The sequence below is a fragment of the Pristis pectinata genome, chromosome 1, assembly GCF_009764475.1.
Source record: "Pristis pectinata isolate sPriPec2 chromosome 1, sPriPec2.1.pri, whole genome shotgun sequence".
Classification (NCBI taxonomy): Eukaryota; Metazoa; Chordata; class Chondrichthyes; order Rhinopristiformes; family Pristidae; genus Pristis; species Pristis pectinata.
In genome coordinates, this window is record NC_067405.1 from 102,560,606 (window position 1) to 102,576,445 (window position 15,840).

General features: G+C 41.4%; 1 long non-coding RNA gene across 1 annotated transcript; it reads left to right on the forward strand.

Annotated features, from left to right (window-relative positions):
* Positions 1-1,386: 1,386 nt before the first annotated feature.
* LOC127573513 (uncharacterized) lies at positions 1,387-14,803 on the forward strand. The gene is made up of 4 exons (XR_007956780.1): positions 1,387-1,475; positions 2,155-2,280; positions 3,429-3,490; positions 14,684-14,803. It is a non-coding gene; the product is annotated as an uncharacterized LOC127573513 (long non-coding RNA).
* The last annotated feature ends 1,037 nt before the right edge of the window (positions 14,804-15,840 follow it).

Here is a 15,840-nt window from a genome sequence, read left to right on the forward strand (position 1 = left end):
ATAATCCCAAAATTAAAAGTCTGTGTTGAAACGAAGCTGCAAGGGTCGAAAAGTTAGAAAGTGTAATGAGTTAAAAGTGATACTTTCTAAATGACACTGAATGAAATTTAAGAACTCTATTTTAAATAGGGGAAATTTGGGTAATGTATTAGAACAGAGGGATTGGAGGTTTCAACTGGCAGTCTTTAAAAATAGCATCTTGAGTGCTTAGGCTCATAACACATTAAATGAATACAAACTTTTAGAGCTCATGGCATATAAATGTTAAAACATAATGCGAAAGGAACAGTTTTGTGTGCATTTTAGGGCTCCATAATTTAGGAAAATGTTTGAGCATCAGAGAAAATACTGTCCAGGGATTGGCCCAGTGGCTCGGTAGATGGCACTGCAGCCTCAGCTCCAGCTTTCTAGGTTCAATTCTGCTGATTAAAGGGTCTAAGTTGGTAAATTGGTTTATTATTGTCACATGTACAGAGAAAAACTTTGATTTGAACGGATGGCATGCAAAACATTTCATTACAACAGTGCACTGAGGTAGTACAAGGTAAAACAATACAGAATGCAGAATAAAGTATTACAGTTGTAGAGAAAGTGCAGTGCAGGCAGACAATAAGGTGCAAGGCCATAACGAGGTAGATTGAGAGGTCAAGAGTCCATTTTATCATACTAGGGGACCATTTAATAGTCTTATAACAGTGGGATAGAAGCTGTCATTGAGCCCGGTGGTACGTGCTTTCAGGCTTTTGTATCTTCTGTCCAATATGAGGGGAGAGAACAGAGAATGTCCAGATTATGTTAGCTGCTTTACTGAAGCAGTGGGAAGTGTAGGCAGAGTCCATGGAAGGGAGGTTGATTTCTGTGATGTGCTGAGCTTTGTCCACAACCCTCCGCAGTTTCTTGCAGTCTGGGGCAGAGCAGTTGCCATACCAAGCCATGATGCATCTGGATAGGATGCTTTCTACGGTGCGTTGATAAAAATTGGTGAGGGTCAAAGGGGACATGCTAAATTTCTTTATCCTACTGAGGAAGCAGAGGCTCTGGTGAACTTTCTTGGCCGTGGCATCTATGTGGTTGGACCAGGACGTGCTATTGGTGACGTTCACTCCTAAGAACTTGAAGCTCTCAACCGTCTTGACCTCAGCACCATTGATGTAAGAAAGAGTGTGTGCACTGCTCCTCCTTCCTGATGTCAATGACTTTGGGGGTATAAAAATAAATGCAAGGGAATACAGAGCTGGACAAGTCTTTCTACACAGACTGTTGTGAGGCTATGGAATGCATTAATAAAGTTAGTGATGAACCAGAGACCAAGTTAATATTTAAACATTGATTAAATAATCAGCCAAGTCAAAGAGGAATAAAGAGATGTGGGAAATGAGTAGGCATGTGGGATTAGGAAAACTGCTCAGGTGGAAGATAAATATCAGCATCGAAAGAAACAACCAAACAGCTTCTATGTTGGAATTTCTCTAATTGTAAGTAATCTGTTTCTCAGCAACTGTGCACCATGCATTTAACTTATTCTGAAATTACTTGAGATGCTAAGGCATTGGAAGATAAAATGGGTGAGATTCTCATTTCTGTACTTGCTGAAGAATGTTAATGTACAAGTTCAGAGAAGGAGCTGCAAGGTTGTGAAATAGTTTGATTTAGACCTGGATTTTCTGCAGAACAGTCAGCCCCTTGTGGGAAAATAAATCACGATATATTCCCCTGAATACCTGGCATGATTGCAATATCAATGTCATTTTATGAAATCAATCAGTTCCTGAAACAGCTCATTACCACATACAAGAGCTTCATATTTGGGCTGCTCTGTTCTTGTGGACTTATTGGTCTGCAGTTGCCACACATGGGTGGTTTAAGGCAACTTTGATATTGCTGTCTGCAGTTTGGGATCTGCCCAGCTCATGTTCCTGGCCACAACTTGTGACCAGATTGGGAGTCTTCACTGTGTAGCCATGGATTCTATTTCATACAGTTACACTGGTGGAACAGTCGCTTGAAGCTTCTGCACATAGGAGTGTATAATGTAGGTGAAATTATGAAGCATGTGAAGAAACATCAGAAAATTAGGGTCAGCCAGTAAGATAAGATATCTTTATTAGTCACATGTACATCAAAACACACAGTGAAATACATCTTTTTGCGTAGACTGTTCTGGGACAGCCCGCAAGTGTCGCCACGTTTCCGGCGCCAACATAGCATGCCCACAACTTCCTTGGAATACGGGAGGAAACTGGAGCACCCAGAGGAAACTCACGCAGACACGGGGAGAAGGTACAAGCTCCTTACAGACAGTGGCGGGATTTGAACCTGGGTTGCTGGCACTGTAAAGCGTTCTGCTAACCGCTACACTACCGTGCCTGCCATAGATAATAAATGGAAAAAAAGATAGCAGAGAATTTTAAAGGGGTGTAGTTTATTTTTATTTTCAGATAATATGATATTCCAAAAATATGGCAGATGGAATTACAGGGAAGATGGTTGGAGAGGGGATAAAATAGAATACACGCAAATAAGAAAGTTTCCAATTGGGTGGCTGAAAAATCTCCCCAGAAGTTTTCTGTGGGAGGTTCAGGGAGTCTATGCTTGGGTTGGTGGTGGCTGGGAGATGTGGGGGGGGGGGGGGGGGGGGTGTGGTGGTAGGTGTGAAGCCCTGGAGAGTAAGAACAATGATCAGAAGGGGTGGCCACACACTCGGAAAGATCGAGTGGTCAACAGCTGGAGGGTGGGGGAGAGTCAATGAAGGGGGAAGGCTGTGAAAGGAAAGGAGATTGACAGAAGGAGTTAGGAAAGGGGCGGTGTCACTGAAGGAGGAAGGGGAGAGCAGCCAGTAGGGTGTGGACAAGATTATATGAGAGAGAGTGTGAGGGAGAGGCTGAGATTGTGTGTAGATGTCCATGTGTGTCTACATACATGTGGGTGTTAAATCTATACAGCAGAGCCTGGTCTCCAGTTGCCTTGGAATTCCTTACCACTGGACCATGAGCTTTCTCTGTCAAGTCCATGTGGTAGCCAGTGTGCATTGGCCACCCCTCTTTGAAAGAACTCGCACATTGGCATCTTCCACCCCTTGGAACTGGAGTGGAAACAAATCTGCACTCGTCTGAAAAGAAAAAGTTATGTACCTTGTAGGTCAATAGGTTTAAGCTGACAGACACTCATTTGCAATCTTCTGCTGAAAATGTTGTCTCCCAGCAATTTTATTGGAGTTAAACGGGAAGAATATCAAAAAAGTCATTGACTTGAAACAGCACAACAGCAAGGCTATTGCCCAGTTTCAGATGAGGGCTAATGCAGGGGTATAAGTGGGATCCCAAACGTTGCTGCCTGAAATGCACTTTCCTGTCATCGGCTGAATGGAAATAGTATCCAGCTCCACATTAAAATTTGCTTAACACCTTGACGTTGTGGTTGCATGGCAGATGTGAACTAAATTCTCCATAGCAAGTTGAACCAGAAGAATCCCGTCACAGTGTCATTTAAGGTTTGCATGTTTGATTCAACCACAATTATCCTTCAGAGATTCTTTTTGCAATGTGCTAGATGTGCTGCATGTGAAAAACAGCTCTCATGATTAAAATGCCTCATCTTTTCACTTGTTAATTGTTTTGGATATTTTGAACATAGAGGTTTTAATTTAAACTTTTCCTTTGTCCCTTTTATAACCTCTTCTTGCATACTAGTCTTTCTGTCTTTTCATTTCCCTTTTGATAGTTGATTTGATGTTAAATTAATTCACAGCAATTACCCTTCCTTCTTACTCTTTGCATTATTTTCATCTGATTGGTTAGGGCAGTACTCAGTGCCTTAGTTAGATTAGTCCAGTCCCAGATACCTCGTTTCCTTACTGTAAGCTCGCGTTTTCAGGAACTTTCAGCAAAAAATGCCATCGAGCTTGAATGAGCAAGGGCAAGTTCAATTATTGGCAGATGTCAGAATATCTCTTACATTTATGGTTCATTAACTTAAATGTGATCTTCTTGCTTCGTATTAATTCATACAGTTATTTGACAATTTATAGATGTTCATATTGGCCTGATACTTGTAATCAGCAGAGTAGTGACGGTGCTCACCAGTGACCTTGAGGAAAACTTAACATAAAGTTTTGGCAATCTCCGTGGTGAGGAACTTCCTTTGTCTGATGTCGATTACTCAGATGTCAATTCAGAGGCTTTTCTGTCATCTAGCAGCTGTTATGTCATTAAGTTTGCAGATGGCACTAAAATTGGTGGATTTGTGTATAGGTGAGGAAAGTAGTCAAAGGATACAGAAGGATATAGATCAGTTGGAAATGTGGGCAGAGAAATGGCAGATGGAGCTTAAACCGGATAAGTGTGAGGTGATGCATTTTTGGAGGTGAAATGCAAAAGAACTGGGCACAGTAAATGTAGGAGCCTTTGGAAAATTGGTGTCCAGAGGGATATTGGGGTGCAAATCCATAGCTCCCTGAAAGTGGCAACACAGGCGGATAGGGTGGTAAAGAAGGCATATGTCATACTTGCATTTATCGATTTGGGCATTAAGTATAAACTTTGGGAAGACTTGTTGCAGCTGTGTTTAAAAAAACTGTAGTTTGGCCACATTTAGAGTATTGTGTGCAGTTCTGATCACCACATTACAGGAAGGATGTCGACGCTTTGGAGAGGGTGCAGAAGAGGTTCACCAGGATGTTACCTGGATTGGAGAGTATTTGCCACAAGGAGATTGGACAAACTTGGATTGTTTTCTCTGGAATGTCGAGGGGTAACCTGACAGAAGTATATAAAATTATGAGAGGCAGAGACAGGGTGGATAGTCAGTGTCTTTTAGGTAGTTTACCGAGTTACATTTTGGGCTTACTACATTGTTAATAGCTCATTGAGATCTCACTTACAAGATAAGATATTCTGTATGCTTTGTAATCAATCCACGAAACCCTAGGAGACACAAGACACTGCAGCTGCTGGAGTCTAGAGAAACAAACAATCTGCTGGAGTAACTCAAGGCATTCAGCAGCATCTGTGGGGGGGGGAGGGGGTGGGAGGGGTGGTAAAGGAACTGTTGAGGTTTCTGGTTGAATCACTGCATCTGATCCTGAGAAAGGGTTTTGACTGGAAACGTCAACAATTCCTTTCCCCTCCACAAATGCTGTTCGATCCACTGAATATCTCCAGCAGACTGTTTGTTGTAAGAAATCTAAAGTGATGCCAAGTCAAATAATATCCCTTGATTTTTTCATTGGAGAAAGCTGCAAACAGCTTGCCCTGGCGAGGTATGTTGAAACACATGTGCAAAAATTCTAAACTGCTGTTGGTGTCTTAGAGTAACAATGGCAAACCTTGAGTATGACTGCAAAATCCAACCTATAAACAAAGAACTACTTACAATACTGCTTCAAATTTAAACTGATGTGTTAAATGCATATATATAGAATTTGGAGACACAAGAGGCAGGAGATGCTGGAATCTGGAGCAACAAACAATCTACTGGTCAAGCAACATCTGTGGGAGGAAAGGAATTGTTGGTGTCTCAGGTCAAAACCCTGCATCAGGCCTGATAGTGGAGACAGCCAGTGTAAAGAGGAGAAGGGGAGTGGTGAGACAAGAGTCTGAGGTGATTGGTGTACTAATGTATGTAAGCTGGTGTCAGCCCACCAATCACCTTGGCCTCGTCTCACCACTCCCCCTCTCCTCTTTATACTGGCCATTTTACCCCTCCACTCTCAGTCCTGACGCAGGGTTTTGACCTGAAACATCAACAATTCCTCTCCTCCCACAGATGTTGCTTGTCACGCTGAGTTCCTCCAGTAGATTCTTTGTTATGCACAGACTTTATTACGCATAGTATTGGAATATGTTGCGTCCAGGAGTTGGGCTCCATTTGTGGGATTGAATGGAAATTAACATCACTGACTTTATAAAACGTGAAGAAATGTTATCCTTGACTGCTTGTGTGTCTCTCTGCAGTGAACACAAGGTAAATCAAGATAACATATTCTGTATCAGCAATGTACTGCAAGTAGAGAGCGTGTGCATCCACATTCTACTCATGTAGATGCTTGCGGAACATACGATTCAGTGCAACGCCCTGGAAAACCAAACAAGTTCCCCGAAAGGATCCTTGATCATGGCATACATCACTGATTTCCCCCATGCAAAGTTTCTTTACCTTATTTGATGGATGAGCGCAGAATCATCTGTTTATCAGGAGATAATACATAGCTTATGGAACACTTTCAAACATGATTACCTTGGTGCATGATAAGTAAAGAACCGTCAACATTTCACTCCCTCAAATCAAGGTGACAAAATTTCCTGGATTCACATGGTGCGCTGCTGAATGTTATCAAATTTAAAAGAAAATAGAAAAAAAATCAAATAACCTTATTATACTCTTGCAGCCACAAAGATGGGGTTTGATAGTGATTATACTCTTTTGTTTGGGTCAATGGTAAAAAGAAATATTTAAAAAGATATGATAACTGTATTGAACATAAATTAAAAAAAGGATAATTTCCCCCTGTCCATGGCTCTGTGGTCCATTGTCTGGTCTAGTGCTGAGTCATAGAACTAATCTAAAGCTTCATCTTAGAAAGCATGGATCAGTCAGGGCTCTGGAGAGTTACAAGGTAACCAGGAGGGAGCTTAACAATGGACTTAGGTGAGCTAGAAGGGGGCATGAGAGGTCCTTGGTGAGTAGGATCAAGGAAAACTCCAAGGTGTTCTTACACGTATGTGACGACTAGAGTGAGGGTAGGACCGATCAGGGATAAAAGAGGAAATGTGCCTGGAGTCAGAAGAGGTAGGGGAGGTCCTTAATGAATACTTTGCTTCAGTATTCACCAGAGAGAGAGAGAGAGAGAGGCCTTGACGTTTGTGAGGATGGTGTACGACAGGATGATATGCTAGGGCATGTCGACATGAGGAAAGGGGATGTGCTGGAAACTATTGAAAGACATTAGGATAGATCAGTCACTGGGGCTGGATGGGATATATCCAAGGTTATTATGGGAAGCTAGGGAAGAGATTCCTGCACCCTTGGCGATGATCTTTGCATCTTCACTGGCCACAGGAGTAGTGCCAGATGATTGGAGGGTGGTAAGTGTTGTTCCTTTGTTTAAGCAAGGAAGCAGGGATAACTCTGGGAATTACAGACCAGTGAGTCTTACTTCAGTGGTGGACAAATTACTGGAGAAGATGTTTAGAGACAGGATTTATGGGCATTTAGAGAAGCATAGGCTGATTAGGGACAGTCAGCATGGCTTTGTGAGGGGCAGGTCGTGCCTCACGAGCCTGATTGAATTCTTTGAGGATGTGACAAAGCACATTGATGAAGGTAGAGCAGTGGATGTGGTGTACATTTTAGTAAGGCGTTTGATAAGGTTCCTCATAGAAGGCTTATTCAGAAAGTCAGGAAGCATGGGATCCAGGGAAACTTAGCTGTGTGGATTCAGAATTGGCTCACCTACAGAAGCCAGATGGTGGTGGTAGATGGAGCGTATTTTGCTTGGAGGTCGGTGACCAGTGGTGTTCTGCAGGGATCTGTTCTGGGACCCCTGTTCTTTGTGATTTTTATAAATTACTTGGATGAGGACGTGGAAGGGTGGGTTAGTAAGTTTGCTGAAGATACAAAGGTTGGTGGTGTAGTGGAAAGTGTAGAAGGTTGCTGTAGGTTACAACAGGATATTGATAGAATGCAGAGGTGGGCTGAGAAGTGGCAGATGAAGTTCAACCCAGATAAGTGTGAAGTGATACACTTCGGGAGACTGAATTTGAAGGCAGAATACAAGGTTAATGGCAGGACTCTTAGCAGTGTGGAGGAACAGAGGGATCTTGGGGTCTACATACATAGATCCCTCAAGGTTGCCATGCAGGTCGATAGGGCTGTTAAGAAGGTGTATGAAGTCCTGGCCCTCATTAGTCGGGGTATTGAGTTCAAGAGCCTCGAGGTGATGTTGCAGCTCTGTAGAACTCTGGTCAGACCACACTTGGAGTATTGTGTACAGTTCTGGTCGCCTCATTGTAGGAAGGATGTGGAAGCTTTAGAGAGGGTGCAGAGGAGATTTACCAGGATGTTGCCTGGACTGGAGAGCATGTCTTATGAGGATAGGTTGAGTGAGCTCAGGCTTTTCTCTCTGGAGAGAAGGAGGGTGACTTGATAGAGGTGTACAAGATGATAAGAGGCATAGATCGAGTGGGCAGTCAGAGACTTTTTCCTAATGCAACAATGGCCAACACGAGAGAACATAATTTTAAGGTGCGTGGAGGAAGATATAAGGGGGATGTCAGGGGTAAGTTTTTATTTTTACACAGAGTGGTGGGTGCATGCAACACACTGCCTGCAGAGGTTGTGGCGGCAGATACATTAGGGACATTTAAGAAACGCTTAGATAGACACATAAATGATAGAAAAAATAGGGGGCTATGTGGGAGGGAAGGGTTAGATAGATCTTAGAGCAGGATAAAATGTCGGCACAACATTGTGGGCCGAAGGGCCTGTACTGTGCTGTAGTGTTCTACGTTCTATATATTCTTTGCTGGCTCATTTAATCTCAGACAGGGTGCAAGATAGGTTGGTGTAACTAGTTCTATTGATCTTGGGATACAAAGTAAGGGAGAAGTAAAATCAGCCAGGGTTCTCAGACAGGACTGCAACCAGTGACTGTGTAGGCATCTCCTCCATCTGGGTACAAAGTGAGACTTGGTTAAAACATCAAAGGGTTTTGGGCACATGGACTCCACAACAAGTCAGGTTTTCAGAAAGGAAAGGTTGTGCTCTTTTACCCCCACAGAGCGATTCCTTCACCCTCCCTGCCACTTAACTAGCTTCTTTTGTCTCCTTCCCAGTTATGAGGAAGGGTCTTCAACCTGAAACATTAGTTTGGTTTCTCTTCCCATGGATATGGTCTGACCAAAGTATTTCCAGTGTTTTCAGTTTCCATGGTTGTTTCAGGACTGTTCAGTTCTGTTGAAAATTTATTCATTCACAATATCAGTTTTGACATCAATAAGTCCACATCACCTGTGATATCTAATAGGATCTTTGGAAACTTTAAACCACCTCCTCATTGCAAGGCAGTCCTTTAAAGTAACCACCTTAAAGTAACTGCCTTAACCTGTAATTGATTCAGGCCACTTGGTAATTCCATAAACAAAAGCCTTAGAGATGTGGAGTCCTTCCCAAAACTCATACGGTCTCATTTTGGACAGCAATGTCATCTGAAGTTACCTCGTTGGAGTACTCCATAGCAGAGAAGTAGACCAGTTCAGATGTTTCAGAGTGAAGCACAACCCATTCGGAGCAGTCTAAGTCAATAATATCATTTGAACAGTGATAGAGAATTTTCAGAGAAATGGGAATATTTGAGATCCTCGATAGCAAGAATCACCATCTAAATGACACTCTAGACTCAGTCTGTTCCTGGTCTAATTCTCTGGCACACATCACCTTTTGTTGCAGCCTGGTTTCACAACTGCATGATGACAGGTGCTCCCTTAATGGACACCTTCTCTCTTTGTATCTTGCAACCATGACATTGCGATATTTGTTTTACTTATTACCTTGCTGCCAAATAGACACTTGTCCAACTCTTGTTGGCAGGCACCCGAATGGTCAGCATAGCAAATCCCTGGCTTTCAAAGAATAGTCTTACACGTAATGAAAGATCTGTTCTTTATTGACACGGCCAACTCAGATCATCAACCCACGTTCTAACTAAAGGCTTGATTCAGGAGCCTGCAGTGATCTTTTAGAAGGGACCAAAACAATAAATGTAAAGGTCAATGAATTATTTATTTTCCTTTGGAACCAGGAGCAGGTTAACATTTCTGCAAGCCTCACAAACAAAGTTTAGCCTTCCCCTCTCCATTACATCACTTCCCCCAAACCCAAGACCCTCCTCAACCTTCAGCAATTACCAAGGATTATTCCTTTGGAAACCTCCTGCTGCTTGACATTCTGTGTCCACCCACCAGACAGCTGTCACTTTGAAAGCTCTGCGTGGGAGGCTATTCAAAGACCCAGGAGTTCGAATCTTCCATGGCTCCTGTAGCTGAGGTTTATACATTCTGCTGTCTGCCTCATCACCCGCCTACCTGACTCATGGGTTTATAATTGGGGCTTCAGAAGCCCAATCATCCTTGCAGCTCCCCTGAACAGAAGAGTGCTTGTGTTGTTTCGATGCCCATGGAATTTGTATGAGATGCTCACAGCCAGGAAGCAAGTTAAACCATTCTAGCTAATAAACCAACCAAGCTAAACCTATCAAATCTGAGTAGAATGTAATCAGACAGAATAAATGAAAACTCAGGACTGCATTCTACACTCCTTCCCCATCATCTAGTCCACCACCACCCACTCCTCCTCATCTCTCAATATACTCAATTTCTTAGCAAAATGTATTTTTAGCTCCGTGCATTCCAACTGCTGGGGAGCCTCCATTTTGCTGACTGATGCTGGTTCTGCCTTCCATATGGGAAATAGTAACAGGAATTCAACCGTTCAGACAGGTGACAGCCCTGTTTGTGGGCTTCATCCTTACCCTTCTCGGCTGATAAAATTGCTCGAGAATATAAGCAGGATGAATTTAGTGGCAGGAGGGCAGAAAATCCAAATGACTGGGTCTACCTTTTGAAATGGTTCTGTTATCATCACCACAAGTTGTCTCCTTGCTCCAAAGACTCTGGAAAATGAAAATTAAGGAACTGAAATCTCTCCCACACCATGAATTATTCACCTCATTAATTTGTTTCATTGTCGCATGGAGTTCTCCTCCCTCTCGTAATTTAAATTCAAAGCATGAGTCTTGCCATCTGGTAATTGCCTAGTTTTTTAACTGAGTTACATATCACTACATGGGATTTCTTTTCAGATAGTATTGCATGAAAGATTTTATGATCTCTCTGAAATGTTAAGGCTCAGCAAGATACCAGATATTAGAGTCAAGACAATAAATTTGGAGAGAGCTAACAAGCTCAGTTTTACATAGGATTGAAAAAAAAGGTTTTGCATGGCCTTCTCATAGAGTGGCTGATACTTGGATTCTCTCAGCTCCACAGATCTCACTCAGCCCAATTTTCTTGGGCTTTGATTATTCATTTTACCAAAAATGAAGCAGCTTCAATGTTTGATATTGCTTTCATTGAGAAACCAAGGTTAAAAACCAGGCTTAGTCAAACAGGAGGGCCAGATAAAAATGCCTGAAGAATATCAACTCATCTATTCAGAAAATCTTTGTCTCCCACAGGGTCCACTTTTTCCCCCTTTTTTTTAATAGCTACCAGAAGTCTATTCCAAATATTGTTTACTTCCAGAAGCAGATGAACTTCTTGATATTAATTCTGAATTTGCCTTGTATTACTTCAAACTTGTTTTTCCTTGCTTTTAATTTGTAATATTTTCCAGGTCTATCACTTGATTGCCATTTTGTATCATGGTGTCTATAGGTCTTCTTTTAGTCACTTCTTTGCAAGCTTGGTACAGCAAAGGTACAACTTCTCCAAAATCTGCTTTGCAGCTCATTTGCACTTCCAGCTTGAGGTCGATCACATACCCAGATGCAAAGTGTGCAGTCCAAATAAAACACTAACTTTGTTTTTTTTTTGCTTCAGACTACAGCATCTACAGTTTCTTGTGTCTCCAAGTAAAATACCATACAGTTAGTATATTCTGGCCTTTGGAGTAAGTGCAGAAAACATTTGCTAGAATGGGTCCAGGAATAAGGAACTTCAGCTACAAAGAGAAAATGGAAACAGAGAACATTGACCTGAGACTTGTTGATTCTGGATAATTTCATCAAATAAATAATGAAAAACAGTTCCTATCAGGCGAAGGGTCATGAACCAGAAGATACAGACATAGCTTTGGCAAAGAAACAAAAGGTGTCACAAGGAAAATATTTTCCATGTAATGACTAATATTCTGTTACTTTAGTTGCAAGACTGCCAAATTTTCCTTCATCTTAACAACTACTGCACTCCAAACTACATCATTGTACATGAAGCATTTCAGGACAGATCTGAGAGATTGTAGACTGATATTCAAGGGCAGCATGGATGTCAAAAGCCTAAAAAGTTTCCATGAGGAGAGAAAGTGTGCGAATTTGGAATGCACTGCCCGTGAGGGTGGTGAAGATAGATTCAATCATAGTTTTCAGAACAGAAGTGGGTAATTATTTGAAGGGAAAGGGTTAGCCAAGTGAGAAACAGTTAATGAAAGAGACCAACTTGATAACTCCCAGAAAAAGTTGGCACGGACTCAATAGGTCCAATGAGCTGTGTCATGCATCAACTTTGAGCTGGATGGTTCAGTATTCTATTTACCAAGTTGATTTCTCTTCCATCATGGTTGGACTTAATGGAGACAGATATTAAGAAAAGATTAATTAACATAATTTGGATTTTAAAAACTTAAAGATTCTATGTAGACAGATAATCTGCCAAATGTGCCTGAATGGTAATAACCACTGCACTTCAACATATACCTCTGTACATGAAGCACTTTTGGACAGCCCCAAGATATGCATTAAGGCTCTCTTTAAATGCAAGGCTTTCTTTTTCAAGGTAGACATATTTGGTACCACAGAATAAAAATATATCAGTGATGAATTGGTGCATGATGAAGAATACGGAATGTCATGTGTTGTACTCCAATATATTACAGGTCCTCCCCAACTTACGTACAGCTGATACATATGAACAAGCATTTGGGAGATCTGCAGAATGGATTTGTCGGCTGCTGCGGGGCTGTGGGCATCTTCTGCTTTGTGAGATCTCAGTTTGCAGCTGCATTTCTGGCTTGTGGACTGTTTGGGTTACAACCAGTTCAAAAGAACGGAACCCTGCCCTAACTTGGGGAGAGCCTGTAACAAAAATGCTGAGGTTTCTGTTTAATGAGAATACCTAAATTGGAGCTGCACTTAAAAAAAAAGTGAAGAAAGGAAGTGAAAAGAATGTGAAAGAAAGTGAAAAAATCTTCCTTTGTTACCTCAGAACCCATGTATATTTGAAGTCTCGGCACATTTGTAATGCAGGAAATGCCAGACCCAATCTTCTCACAGCCTAGTCCCAGAATCAGCAATGAGATAACAGCTAGATCATTCATATCATTAACATTGTTAAGGGATAAATATCAGGCAGAAAGCTAGCTGAATTTCACAAAGCCAGCCTGTCTGTTGAGTTTTGTTTACACGTGGAAGGAAAGTGTGGGGAGATAGGCCAAAATTTGTTCACAAAATTAAGTGAGCCAACAGTTTCTGAAAGACAGCTGCTCACTATTGAAGGGAAGCTCATTTGTTGTCCGTTTAGCACTGAAGGAATGCTTGCAAATCTCAGATGTGCAGTTTTCAGTAATTTGTGGCGGCATTCAATAATGATTCCCTGGAGGTCTTGCTTCAGAGCTTTAACAAAGAAGTTTGAAAATCATTGGTGTGAAAGGGACTCCACGAAGCTCAAAATACAAGCTGTAGTTATGGAGATAATGGAGTGAGTGAATACAATCTCCTTGTTCCAATGGAGGTGAAGGCACAAAAAAACTGAAAGTCACCAAACAAAGTGTGGTACCAAACAAGGTCGTGCATTTTAGTAAGAGGATTCAAGTGGCAGACTATTATCTAAATGGAAAAAGACTGCAAGTGAGTGGAGTACAGAGGGATCTAGGTGTTTTTGTGCATGTAATGCAAAAAGATCGCATGCAGATGAAGCAAGTAGTGGCAAATGGTGTATTGGCCTTTGTTGCAAAAAGATTGGATTTTAAAACTGGCAAGTATTGTTACAGGGTGTCGGTAAGGCCTCACCTGGAGTACTGTGTGCAGTTTTGGTCCCCTTATTTTAGGAAATATATATTGCGTTGGAGGCAGTCTAGAAGAGATTCACCAGGCTAATTCCTGGGATGAGAGGTTTGTCTCATCAGGAATAGCTTAAAAAATTACATCTGTATTCCTTGGAAGTTAGGACAATAAGGCGTGATCGTATTGAAACATAGAAAATCCTGAGGGAGCATGACAGGGTAGATATTGAAATGTTTCCACTCAAGGGAAGGTCTTGAACGAGGGAGATAGATGCAAGACAAGGAAGCAAGACAAGGAAGCAGTCATTTAAAACAGGCGCGTTGGAATTTCTTCTCACTGATGGCAATGAACTGTTGGCATTCTCTACCCCAGAGGGCTTTGGAGGTTAGCTCACCGGAGGTATGTGAAAAGGAGGCTGATAAATATTTGAAAGAGCAAGAAATTGGGGGCCAGGCAAAACTGGCAGAGTAAAGGTGATGAGGGCTGGGGCAGAGTAGCCATGATCATATTGAATGGTAGGGCAGGTTTGAGGGAATGGTGAACTATTCCTGCTCCTAATTTCTTAGGTGTGTTCTTGTGTGAGCCAAGATTCGGATGTAGTAAACTCGGCTTGGGTAAATGTTTCTTTCCTGCAATCTGGTGGGAAAATGTACAAAATATGCAATAAACATGGTCTTCTTTCTGTTGCACTCCTCACACAATACAGTAGTGGTAGGAGACTGTTTTCAAAGTGAGCTATGCAATGAATTCTCTTGCTTTTGTTCAGAGCACTTTTGAACCTGGACTTCAGTGTGCTTTTCCAAAAAGGCTAAAGAGGTCATTCAGATAGATTAGAATGTTTTGAAGAAATATTCCCCCAATATGACAAGGTTGCTAATGATTTCCTCCTGTGCCAATTTTGTCACTGAACAGATCACAGACAAATCTGTGAAGAGAGCAAGATGCTGCCTTCAGACACGAATACAAAAATAAAAATTGTATCCTGGCCATTCCTTGAAGATCACGGTAAAATTTGTTTATCAAAATTAAGAATTTGTCACATCTTCAATTGTCAAACTTTCAATAGACTTATGAAGCCTTTAAAAGTAATTAAAGGCAATGTCCAAATCCATTAGGTCACCAAACTGTGAATGCAATGGGTCTAATAGGCCTAGTGCCAGTTTCAGTTGAGTGCAATAGCTAATTCTTCGAAGCTTAATAATACAGCTTGCAGTACCTACCCAGCCTGGATCTTTCAGCACCCTTTGTTTGTGCCAAAGATAGATATTGTACAATCCAATTTCTGTCTCAGTTTCATTTGTACCATTACTTCAAACAGATGCAGCACCAAGTACAGATTTGGTGAAAAGTCACAAAATAATGAACTCACAAACCCCAGTTAATTAAGTTTTGTAACTGAGGGGGTTTAAAGAAAAGACTTCAAATGCAATCACTGTGATCCATCCAAGTAGAAAACGATTCCTTTCATCTGGATGATCAAAGGGATCCTAATTACCAGAAACATTCTCGTTTCATTGAGTAAGTCTTTGAAGAGCTACTGATACTTTTTCCAGTGCACATGCAGAATATTCATGCTTCATTGCAGTGAAGATTTTATTATCCACAAGTGGCAAATTATCCCAAAGGATCTTTTTGAAGAGATCCTGGACATTTTTGGTACAAATGTGTAAAAAAAATTGCATCCTTGAAAAGCTTAGCTTCCTGGATAACTATTGGGTTTAATCTGGAGAAATATTACTATTCAAGGGATACTTTACATTCTGAATGTATTGATTCGACTGGTGGAATTTAATCAACAGCAATGATCACTTGATCCAAAATGTATATTGCTTGATGAAATAATTCTCTGTATTCAGACTATGATTTATCCAAATCAAGGTCTTCCACCAGAAAAGGCTTATGGTTTAAAACTGTCCATCTGTCAATAGGCTCAAGCACCATTTATGAGATACCTCCAACGTCAGGTTCTTCCAAATCAGTTCTAGTAGCCAGCAAATGATAATATCAAGATTATTAAAGAAAGAGAGTTCTCTAGTAGATATACTCTCTTTTTCAGATCAGCTTTTCCA